Below are 10,713 nucleotides of genomic sequence, written 5' to 3' on the forward strand. Positions count from 1 at the left end.
TGCATTTGCAAACACTGATCTAGGTTTCAACAGAGACTCATAGGTGCAACAATTTCTCTTCTGTTTTTAAGCCAGATTGAAGTAGATCTAAGGGTGAATAAGGAATAACTTGGGTCCAGTTTTACTAAGGTCAAGCCCCTCTTCTTCCATGAATAAAGAAACTCATAATGGCACCAGGGTTGCCATTTACATATGTGCAGATTGGGTAGTACAGAATCACAAAGAATAATGTCTTCGTTGATTACAAAGGAAACTGTTCTGTTGATGGTGCAGATTACATATAATTCACTACATTTCCATTATTATATAATATTTTACATGCACATATGCACACATATCACAGAAATCTACAGTAAGAAAAGGAGTAATAATTACTTCTGGCTGTCCTAGATGCCCCATGTGTTAGGTCAACATAGTCACATATGAGTTATGGCTGATAGTGGGAAATCAGACATAAGATTTTATTTGCATACTTCCCTTCTCCTTTCCTGCCCTTCCAGCCTGATCCCCTTCCCCAAGACTATCAATAACAACAGTGTCTAGGGAATGTGGCCCCTCTTACTGACAGGCCCCAACAGCCCACAGGGGATGCCCCCCTCTTTTCACACAGCTGGGATTTGAGGTGACATTTCTATCACATAGAGACAGAGGCAATTAAACTGACTGTGACTTATTAGTGCCACTTAGTTCAGGAACAATGGTTTTGATGCTCTCAATAAGAAAGAATCTACTTCTTTGAGATGGACTTGATGACTTCCAGAGGTCCTTCTATGTCACTTCAGACACTAATGAAGAAGAAAATGCAGCTGTAGATCAGGCTTCATAAGATATGACATCTGAACACATGTGCTCTCTGGTGTTTTAGACATCCACAAAACAGAGCTGAGTCCTCACAGAACCTACCACTGATGAGGGCTTGGTAAGTGTCACCAAAGGATTATTAGCTTCCCTGCAATGACTTTCCATTGCTCTTGGAACAAAGCTCAAAATATCTAACATGATCTATTATGCTCTGGGCTCTTACCTAGGCCCATTTATTTCTCTGGCCTGCTATCTTCCCATCCTCCCACCTGCTATACATAGAGATTGTAACAGGCCACTACCCAAATAATTCTCAACCAAAATTTTAGCAAAAGGGCTCATGTTTGTATGTGTGTGTGCACGTGTGCACTTGTACATGTATAAACTGACAAATTGACATGATGATCCAAATTTCATGTAAATTGTAAAAGACCAGAAATAGCAAGTCGGAGTCAGTCTTGAAAAAGAACAATAAAGCTGGAGGAGGTGTTCTACCCATTATCGGAACATATTAAAAAATGATAGCAACAGTGTGGTACTGGCATAATCATAAACAAATTGGCTAATGGAAGAGAAATAGGGAGTCTAGAAACACGCACACACACACACACACACACACACACACACACACCAAAAATCATGCTGCATGGCAGTGGTGAAAAGATAGTCATTGCACAAGTGTTGGTAAATGAGTTGCTTGCCCATACAGGAAAAAAATGTACCTGAATCCCTACCTCAAACTGTATGCAAAAGTCAATTCCAGAGGAATTGTAGATCTGAATACAAAGTGAGAAACAATAAAAATTTTTAGAGGAAAACTATGGGAGATTATTTTGGGGTAAACAAAAATTTCTTAAATAGGACACAAAAAGTGCCTGATATTAAAAACAAAACCGAAACACTTCTGTTTATCAAAGAACACCAATAAGGTACTGAAAAGGCAAGCCACTCAGTGGGAAATATTTGCAGTACAAATGCCTAACAAAAGACGCATATGTATCAACAATATATGACTCCCATAATTCAATGAGTAAAAGATAAACAAAACAATTGAAAAATGAGTAAGAGATTCAGAGACACGTTTTTGTTTGTTTGTTTATTTAGGGAGAGTGCACAAATCAGGGAGAGGGACAGAGGGAGTGAGAGAGAATCTTAAGCAGGCTCCACGCTCATGGGGGAGCCCAACGTGGGCTCAATCCCATGAGCCTGGGCTAGTGACTTGAGCAGAAATCAAGAGTCAGATGGTCACTCCACTGACTGAGCCACCCAGGTGCCCCCAGAGACACTTTAAAAAGAGAATATGGAAACATGGAAAGGTACTCAAGCTTAATAGTCATCAGATACATGTGAATTAAAATTACAGTGTGATGTCTATACACACTTACCAGAATGCCTAAAATTAAAAAGACTGACAATACCAAATCCTGGTGATAATGTGGCACAACTTGAACTTTTATGTATTGGAGGTGAGAATGTAGATAGAAATAACCAGGTTGAGAACTGTTTGGCAATATTTAAGTATTTCAATTTAAAATGATTATATGTAAGACCTATGACATTGTAATTCCATTCTTAGATCTATACTCAACAGGAATAAACATATTGGAAATATGTGTAGGAATATTCACAGCTACGCCATTTTGTAATAATTGCAAATTAAAAACAACCCAAATATCTACCAATAATACAGTGGATAAATAAATAGTGTTCTAATCATACAGTGGAACGATACACAACAAAGATGAATAAACTGAAACTACATAAAACGAAGTGAATGAACCTCACAAAATTGAGAGAAAGAAGCCAGACACAGAATAGTACATATTATACAATGCGATCTCTTACATAAAGTCCCAAAACAGGCAAAACTAAGGTATTAGGACTGAGTGCAGGTAATACCGCCTCAGGGGTTAGTAACTCAAAGTGGACACAGAGGTGTCTGAGAGGCTGGTAATATTCTGTGCCTTGACTGGCTGTTGGCTACACAGGTGTATCCGGTTTATAAAAAGTCACTGAGCTATATATTTGATTTGTGTACTTTTCTTTATGCATATAATGTTTGGATAAAATAATTCACTTTTTAAAAATTTGACTTGGGAAGGAATCTTCAAAGTTGCTACCTACTCTTGTTTGAGGGAGGCCCCTACTGTCTTAAAGCTCAGCCCAAGGAAGCTGTAGGGAAACCCTATTTAAAAGAAAAAAAACTAAAGAGATCCCCGGAGTGATAATTGTTTAAGTTGGGTCATAGATACATGTGACTTCATTATATTATTCTAATCTTGTATGTGTTTTAAATTTTCCATAATAAATGCGATTTTTTTCTAAAAATCAATGGAATATAAATCCTGACTTGCATCCAAATCAAATCAGCAACGACTGCAAATCTCTTCCCACTCTAATATGTTAATCCCCTATGGAAACATTGTCACCAGAGCTTTTTGCTCATGCAGGAAAGCTCTCCTCCTGGTTACTTGAATCTTTGAAGAGTTCTCTCTTGGGTATTCTGTTTTTGTGTCCTTGAAAATAAAGATGTTACTATTTTCTCTTGTCAAGATGCCCACCAGTCAATTACATTCTTTTCCATTCTAGTGTCACCACCTAATGAATGGTTAAAAGACAAATATAAACTTCAATGCAGAGCACATAGGGAAGTTGATAAAACTAAAGGCTATTGAGCCGAGAAGAGGAGACTAGATGTCAGGCTAATGAGAGGCCCTCAGCCAAACCAGCCAAAAAGGAAATGATTAATTATGGGAGTGTAGCAGTAGAGATGCCCCCAAGCAGTTCAGTGAAGTGGAATGACATAGGTTTAGAGAACAAGATAACAGGCCAATTGATTCAGGAGTGGGAAAGATATATTTTTAAATGTGTATGTCACATACACATGGCCCTATTTTTACCAAAAAAAAAAAAAAAAACAATTAAGAAATGCTTTCAAAGGTCAATAAAGTTACAGATAACAGCTACAGATGATTTTATTTTCTGTATACCAAAATATTCTGCCTAAATTAAGGGGTAGAAACACGAGCTTTACAAAAACTGATTTATTTTTAAAACCCATAGAGAAAATAGTCACCATTCAAGAAGTTACACACCCCTATATGTAAAAATACCTAACTGGTTTAGTTCTAGTTTGAAATTAACATTTTTATATACCATACCGTTTTTATACCATTTTAGTTATCTTCAGGGTTGAACTTCTGTTCAGTTTTTCTCCTCTTCATCCTGGAGGAAGTACTGTGCCTTCCCAGGTATGAAATAAAGTGAAGTTTTCCTTTGTCTTGCAATATAATTGTACTCCCTCTCTTGCCTTTCTGCCAGAGAAAGAATAAGGGAAAGTAGGGTTAATTTCCTCACTAACTAAATCAAAACTCCCCTGTTGGGAGTTGGGCAAACAGCAAAAAATAAACCTTCAAATGTAGCCCAGTACCTTGGAAATTCTAAACTAATGTGTATCCCCACAAACTCCAAGCCTCATGCTACCCTTACTATGAGCCACAGGGTTTGAAATATGGCAGGGCAAAGGTTTATTGATGTTGTAGCGGAAGTAGGAAGTAGGAAATAGCAAAGAATCCGTGTTACTCTGCAATGAGAAAATTCATTGAAGTTAACCAAGAAAAAAGTCAAAATATAAAACATGTCTTCCCTTCCTCTTTCAGCAGTGTCTGGACTTCTGCTAACCACTCATGGCATAGAGTTACAGGACAGAGCAGGATTGGGCAGTCCAAGAACAGCAAGGGCAAGCAAAGAGGCTGAACCATTGCCAAGAGAATGAGAAAGGAGCCTCAGATTTCTTCGAGGATACTGAGCTCCCTTGTAGCAGTACAATCCAAGGGTAATGGTGACTTGTGCTGGGTAGTTTTCAGCATATATTGACTGATCCTTATCCACACTTGGATAATATCCAGAAATTAAAATAAAATACAAGTAATCATTCACATGAGTTGGGGTTGAGATTTATCTTTTTTCTGAAAGTAGTAAGACTCCTAATGTAAGAACACAATGACCAGGAAATCATGGAACAGCAAGAACAGAATGAAGCCAGAAACAGTCTTATTAACCACACCTGCTAAACCTTTTTAACCAACCCCTTAGTGTGGAAGAATTGAATGAAATCAGTGTCAAAATGAACATCAACTCTTTTATAGATATTATTCTTTTCTTTATATTAGTACTTTAACTGTATAATAACATATTCACAAATAATCTACAGTGAGTGCTCACACATTCTGAGCTCCTTGGTTTTAGCCTGCAGGTGGAAGAATTCTTGTCTATAATTGGCAGCAAGAACAGGATCTAGGTGTTGCTGGTTCCAGGACTGATGTCATCAATAACCTAGTTTCTCTCCATCTTTGTGCTCCCCTCCCAGCATATCAATTTTCTTCTTCAAGTTTGTCCCCTTAGGGTCACAGGATGGTGATGTCAGTTTCAGGCATCACTTCTGTATCCAATTATATCCCAAAATAGGATGGCCAGTTTGTCCTTAGGTGTCTCTTTTATTTAGAAATTTTTCTAAGAATCACTCAAAGACCTTGCCATATCTCATTGGTCAGAACAAAGGCATATGTCTAAGTGTTGGTAAGGAGAATGGGATTACAATTGTGGTGTAAACTAATCACAATTTGTCCCTTGGTGCTGAGCTGCTTTCCTTATATGCCATGCCTCTTAATATCTAGATAAACCTAGGGTTTTATTAACATAAATAAAGGGAAGATCAGATTTTGGAATGACAACAAATACCTCCTGCTCAATTCATAAATTTCTGTATTAGGAAACCTACCAGGGGGGCGCTGGAATGGCTGAGTGGATTAGGCACCTGATTTCAGCTCAGGTCATGATCTTGCTGTTTGTGAGTTCGAGCCTTGTGTAGGGCTATGTTCTGACAGCTCAGAGCCTGGAGCCTGTTTTGAATTCTTTGTCTCCCTCTCTGTTCCTCCCCTGCTTATCCTTGCTCTCTTTCTTTCTCTCTCTCTCTTTCTCTGAAAAATAAATAAACATTAACTTAAAAAAATCACCAGGTATTATTATAGATATTGAAACTAGGTATACATAAACATTGTCTATGATAATGACAGTCCTGTTTCCCATAGTGCAGCAACCAATATATAGTAGTATGTAATTAAATCTTTTCTGAGTAGCCATTATGTTCTTGTCATAATAAAGTACAATGATAAGGTCAGTCAACCCTCAATGAATTCACCATCTAATAGAGTGTTGAGGTATAATTAAGATGTTGAAGATCACCAAGAAATCAAGGTGATAAGAAGCAACAAATAAAAAAATGCACATGACAGAATTCACTATGATGAGAAAGCTTATAGTCGAGGTGGAGGGTAGGATCAATGCTAGCAAATTAATTAGAGAATAATTAGGTAAAGTTGAAGTAGTAGATTAGGTTGCTTTGGAATGCTGCTCTGAAGTTACCTTTAACTTATTTGGAGAGCCTATGGGAATTTTTGAGTATAGTCATGTCATGACTGTATCCTCTGTTTAAAGAAAAACATGATGGCAGGGACATGAGAAAAAAAAGTACTGTGTCTAGAAGAGCCACTATAATAGCTATTAAATGTGTAACTGTGAAGCACTATAACCTAAACTTAGGATGTGATGGTAGTTATGGTATTGCTTCTTGGCCTTTTGGCCAAGATCAATTGTGGTAGTGGTTTTGGAAATAGAGGAGGGAAGAGAAATAGATTTTATTTATTTATTTAATAAAATTATAATGTTTATTTATTTTTGAGAGTCAGAGCGTGAGCTGGAGAGGGGCAGAAAGAGAGGGAGACACAGAACCCAAGCAGACTTCAGGGTCTGAGCTGTCAGCACAGAGCCTGATGCGAGGCTCAAACCCACAAACCGCCATATCATGACCTGAGCTGAAGTTGGACGCTTAGCTGACTGAGCCACCCAGTCGCCCTGAGAAATAGATTTTAAAGGAAAAATGGTCATAGTTTGTTGTCTGCAAAAGGCAGAAATTAAGATGAATCCAATAACTAGAGCCCAGAGGACAACAAGTACCTAAAGGTCCTCCCAGAGAAACAGTGGTCTCAGGTCTCTGACCTGAGCCCAGTGAGGTAGCAGGCAACGTGGAAAGGAATGGAATGAGCCTTTGGGTGTACCAAGTGTAAACAAAAACTAAACAAAGTCATAACTAAGATAAAGTCAGGTAAAATACCTAACTGAACTGTCAACCTGAAAACTTAGGCAGAGATCCTAGATCCATATAAAAGCCATAACTCAGATACCAGAGGTATCAGGCAGAGAAAGAGACTACTGAATGTAAAGGCCTGGGGAAAATATACAGCACAAAATAATACAGTAAAAAACAAACTTAAGTAACTCAGTAAGCACAGTAAATTTACAGGGAAAAACTCTTCATTTAAAAGACAAATATTAGACTCTTAAATACAAAGAACACACTGAGGGTTGATGGGGGGCAGGGGAGAGGGGAAAATGGGTGATGGGCATTACAGAGGGCACTTGTGGGGATGAGCACTAGGCGTTGTATGTAAGCGATGAATCACGTGAATCTATCCCCAAAACCAAGACTACACTGTATATACTGTACGTTAGCCAACTTGACAATAAATTATGTTAAAAAAAATTGAAAGTAGTGGACTCCCTCCTCCAAAAAAAAAAAAAAACAAATATTAGAATTGTAAATTAAAAAAAAATCTTACCTATGAACAATTAACCAGAGACATGCCTAAATGGTAGGTATGAAGACATAAACTTGTCAAACCACTTTAATACCAATCAAAAGAACACCAGTGCAAAAAATTAAAAATAGAACTACTGTATGATCCAGGAATTTTACTTTAGGATATATATCTTAAGGATATATATACTATATAAGAGATATATATAGATATATATAGATATAGATGATATAGATATAGATATAGATAGATGTATATCTATATAAGAGATATATATAGCTATAGATATAGATAGATGTATATCTATATAAGAGATATATATAGCTATAGATATAGATAGATGTATATCTATATAAGAGATATATATAGATATAGATAGATACATATCTATATAAGAGATATATTAGATACAGATAGATGTATATCTATATAAGAGATATATTAGATATAGATAGATATATATCTATATAAGAGATATATATAGATATATATCGATATATATCTATAAGAGATATATATCGATATATATCTATATAAGAGATATATATCGATATATATCTATATAGAGATAGATACATATCTATCTCTATATATATCTATGTAAGAGATATATATAGATATATATCTATATATATAGATATGTCTATATAGATATATATCTCATATAGATATATATCTGTATATAGATATATATCTATAGAGAGATATCTATATATATAGATATATATCTATATAAGAGATATCTATACCCCCTTGTTCACTGCAGCATTATTCACAATAGCCAAGACATGGACCTAAGTGTCCATTGACAGATGAATGGATAAAGAAAATGTATTATTTATACATGAAGGAATATTATTCAGGCGTTAGAAAAAGAGAAAACCCTGCCATTTGTGACAACACAGATGGACCTTGATGACATTACACGAAGTGAAGTAAGTCAGACAGAGGAACACAAATATTGTATGAGCTCATATAGGAAAGCTAAAAAGACAGAACTCATAAAAACAGAATAGATTGGTGGTTGCCAGGTGCTGAGGGGTGGGGGGAAGTGAAATGTTCGTCCCAGAGTATAAGCTTCCAGGTGTAAGATGAATAAATTCTGGGGGTATAATGTGCAACATGGTGACTATAGTTAACTGTACTGTGTTGTATACTTGAAAGTTACTAAGCGAGTAGATCTTAAATATTCTCGCCACACATACACACACACAACACACACATAGTTACAAATAGGGTAACTATTTGAGGTGACGCATATGCTAGCTAACCTTATTGTAATCATTTGGCGATATATGTGTATCACATCATCACATTGCATACCTTTAGACTTACACAATGCTATATGTCAATTATAGCTCAACAAAGCTGGAGAAAGAAAGAGAAAAAAACACAAAAGAACACTTGTGTAACAACATCAATATCTGACAATTTATTTTAAGGCATAAAAGCATTACCATGAATAAAAACAGTAATCACATAATCATAATAGGTTTAATTCATCAGAAAGATATAAAAATACTTAACAATAGCCATAAAACTGCAAAAATATTCCAGAAGAAAATTTGTTTTCTCTACAGGTTAAATAAACAAATGAATAAAATGAACAAATGAACAAAAAAAAAGAAATGAATAAATCCACCATCAGAATGGAAGTGTTACAATCTTACAGTAATTTTTTAAGGCAAAACCATCAGTAAGGACTTACAAGATTTAGAAAAACACAATTAGCGAGATTGATCCAATAATCCCATCATGTAATTTAACCTTTTCTTTACCACAGTACCCATAACCCAAATCCTGTTCTTCAAATCCCTTACTCTATCCCTGTCCCAACCCAGAAAAACAACACATAATTCTACATTCTTGCCTTGACTCACATTGCTGTCCAGCCTCCAAAGGGATGGAGTATCTTGACATGTATTTTCATTTATTTTTCTCTGGTTGTGTTCCTCTTCATTCGTATTATTTGGACTAGGTTGTAAATTGATTGATGGAAGAAATATGGTTCTAAATTTAGCAAGATCTCAGCTGAGGACTGATTTCATTTTTTTTTTAACTAAAGACATTTAATTTGAAGAATTTCTTTCATTTTAATTAAATCCATTTATTTAAATTAAGATTAAATTTCTTTGTTTTAATTAAAAAGTAATGATAGTCATTGTTACAGGTGAATAATCCAAAGAAAATTTAATCCTTTCCTACTCTCTCCCTTCTTTAAGGTAGTCAAGATTACCTAGTTATGTCTCTCTGTCTATCCAAACTTATTTACTCATATATTTTTGGTGAGAAGGGATGGGAGTTTATATTTATTACTAAATATTTGATCTACTATACATTACTTAGAAACTTTTACACACTTAACAGACCATGGAAATTTTTGTCCAGATTAATAAATATGGCTTCAACTAATTCCTTTTAATATCTGCATGATACTTTATAACATAGATGTAGCATAATTCTTCATTCCTCCTTTATTGATGGTTTTGGGTTGTTTCCAGTTTTTCCACCACCCAAGATGCTGGTGCTTTTTATTTCTGTAGGGTAGTGGGAATTCAGGGGTCTTTTTGTTTTTCTTTAAAAGAGTTTTTCAGGGCACCTGGGTGGTTTAGTCGGTTAAAGTGTCTAACTTCGGCTCAGGTCATGATCTCCCAGTTTCTAAGTGTGAGCCCCACATCATGCTCTCTGCTCTCAGCACAGGGCCTGCTTCAGACCCTCTGTCCCCCTCTCTCTCTGCTCCTCCCCTGCTCGTTCTCATTCTCTCTCTCTCTCCCCTTCAAAATAAATAAATAAACTTACCAAATAAATAAAATAAAATAAGAGCTTTTCATTGCCTTACTAAAGGGCTGTTGTCATTTACATTCCCACTAGTAATACATTGAAGGGCTTGCTCTCTGCCTTTGGAGTACTATCAGACATTTTAATTTTTGACAATCTGAAATGTGAAAACTGGTATGTCATTGTTCACATTTCCATAGTTAACAGGGGTGTGCAGCCTTTTTATATATTAACTGTAATTTATATGTCCTTGTCTGTGAGTTGTCTGTTTATATTCTTTGCCCATTTTTCTATTTTTGTCTTAAAAAATACTTATCGGCAATATTTTCTTCTATGTGAAATGGAAGTGGAGGGGTGGCCCGCACAACTCCCCTTTGGTCTGTATTAATAGAGTTTTGCCTCAAGCCTCCCTTTCACTTTGGCTATGAAGACACGGGTCCATCTCTTTGAGAAGTTGAATGCTTCCATTAAAAAAGAA

The sequence above is a fragment of the Acinonyx jubatus genome, chromosome A1 (genome assembly GCF_027475565.1).
Source record: "Acinonyx jubatus isolate Ajub_Pintada_27869175 chromosome A1, VMU_Ajub_asm_v1.0, whole genome shotgun sequence".
In the NCBI taxonomy this organism is placed as follows: Eukaryota; Metazoa; Chordata; class Mammalia; order Carnivora; family Felidae; genus Acinonyx; species Acinonyx jubatus.